Source organism: Argentina silus (genome assembly GCF_951799395.1).
Source record: "Argentina silus genome assembly, chromosome: 20".
Taxonomy (NCBI): Eukaryota; Metazoa; Chordata; class Actinopteri; order Argentiniformes; family Argentinidae; genus Argentina; species Argentina silus.
The window spans coordinates 12,432,983-12,435,487 of record NC_139674.1 but is presented as its reverse complement, the minus strand read 5'-3'; positions in this window follow the sequence as shown (position 1 = coordinate 12,435,487).

Sequence of the window (2,505 nt, the reverse complement as noted above, 5' to 3'; positions counted from 1 at the left end):
GGGACCTTCAATGCTGCAGACATTTTGTTGTACCCTTCCCCAGATCTGTGCCTTGACACAATCCTGTTTCGGAGGTCTACAGACAATTCCTTCGACCTCATGGCTTAGCTTTTGATCTGACATGCACTGTGAACTGTGGGACCTTATATAGACAGGTGTGTGCCTTTCCAAATCATGTCCAACCAATTGAATTTACTCCAATCAAGTTGTAGAAACATCTCACAGATGATCAATGGAAACAGGATGCACCTGAGCTCAATTTCGAGTGTCATAGCAAAGGGTTTGTAAAGGTGATATTTCCGTTTTTTTATTTTTTAATAAATTAGCAACAATTTCTAAAAAACCTGTTTTCACTTTGTCATTATGGAAAAATGTATGACAACCATACGGGAAAAAATAGAGAGAGAGAGAGAGAGAGGTAAATGCGCTCATTAACACGATAAATCAAATTGTAGGATTGACAATTATTTATCACAAACTAACTTGCAATCGGACTATTCGAATAATGGCTCAACAATACCATACAGGAGGTCATAAAGATGTTTTATTCCCCCTAGGTGATTTAAACCGACGGAAATAAATGAGGTCATTAAAAACAGTTTACTAATTGGATGGAAGTCGGTGTAATGTGATTTTGCTGTGGAGTCTCGCGCGTAATGTGCCCTGTCTGTGACTCCTGACTGTACACGGTCACTGCGCGAGCCTGTCACATCCAATCACCGTCAGTGTTTCAACCGACCACTATAGGGTGAGATAAGCTATCGAAGTATCATTCCTATTTTAGGCCAGTGTCATTTGAGATAACATATTTTCAGCAAGTTTTTCATCTGGAATGTGCGCTGAACTTTGTGTTAAAAAGATGTGTATGTTGTTAATATTATATATCAAACGCTCCTAATGTGATTGTACTGTGAACGCATGTACTGAGAACTCCACATGCGTGCGTAAAGGGTTTGTTCCTCCTTCAATAGGCCTGATTGAGCGGCCTACAGCAGATGGCACAGTAGGCCAACTACTCCATCAAAAGGGGAGATGAGTGTAGGTTAGATATGATATGACAACGGCGTGTCATTTGGACACGTATCTGCCTTGGGAAGAAAGAATGGTGGTCGTGGGACCCTGGCCTTCCGCGCGGTTCCAACCTCTGAAGTAACATTTCAGCCAGACTCTTGACTCTGCGGTGTTTTAGTCGGGGAATTTGAAAGGCCCGAGAGGTTGAGACATTTCTGTGGGCTGAGGTAGACATCACCCCGCCTGCCCTTATACCGCTTCACATCTGAGTCAAGGGCACACTCAACACACATGAAAAGCTCTGAAAAGGCTCTGCCGACCGTTGCGCAAGTATGGTGTTCTATACTTCATTAATTTGTCTCCACCAAACCTACTGCAAATGTTTTTGTTTTAACATAATGTAGGGGAAAATGCGACACAATTGAATTCGCATTTTGTGAATGAAAAATGTATTTTGTTTTTAAAAGAAAACAGGCTTAACACAATACATGACAATGTGGTGGTTAGAGTCTATTCTTATTTTCTCTGCATTAGGATTGTTGGCGTACACAGTTTACAATAAATAGTTTACTGTCATTTAACTTGTTCCCTAGCTTGTATTGTTTATCATGTAGCGTATTGCAAAACGAAAAACTGAACCGAACGAATATTACTTAATAGGACTTAATTTTTCTGCAACACAAATGAAAGCCGACCATGAAAAATATTTCTTACACTATGCGATTTCGTTGTAACGAAATGTTTCAATGTAAACTAATTTAACACAACTTTGCATTAACTTATTATTCATTATATAATTCAAAATCGTCCGTTTTAAAATCTCACGTAGCCTCACAGCTGTTGGCCAAAATTCATAAAAAAAATAACGTTGAGATGATATCACACAATCTGAATTGCTTTTGCCTGCTATGGAGGCAGGACATGGAAAATACACGGAAATAAATAGATATAATACATAGATATATAGATATATATGTTAATCATAACCAATGCTGTCGATCATTTGCTAAAACGTTTATCTCTCCATGTTGTTCATCCCGGTGTCTAGATCCATATGGGCTCCTGGTTTAAGCACATTTCTCCGGGGGTATGGATCTTTTTATAACCCTCGCGCCATGATTAGGTTATCACCGCTTGAGTGAAGTGACTTTAACATAAGTCTTCTCCTCACTTCTGTGCTCCCTCACTCTCCGTGCGGATCATTTAGCGAAATCCCTGTCGCCCACACTCGCCCGTGCCAGCGACGACACGCGTTTTTGTTTTTTTTCCTTTTACGCGCCCATCCAATTACCGCGTAGGACAGACGCGTCTGCTGCATATGAATGTGGGTGCGCCAATCGCATGGGAGCGCATCGCAGGATACGCGGCTAGTTCAGGTTCTCCAACTCCAAGATAAAACTGTTCGTCTGTCTGCGCGTAAGGGAACACCGACGGAACTAATCTTATCACCCATCAACGATCCATATCAGCAGCGCCTCGTCAGAATACGCATCT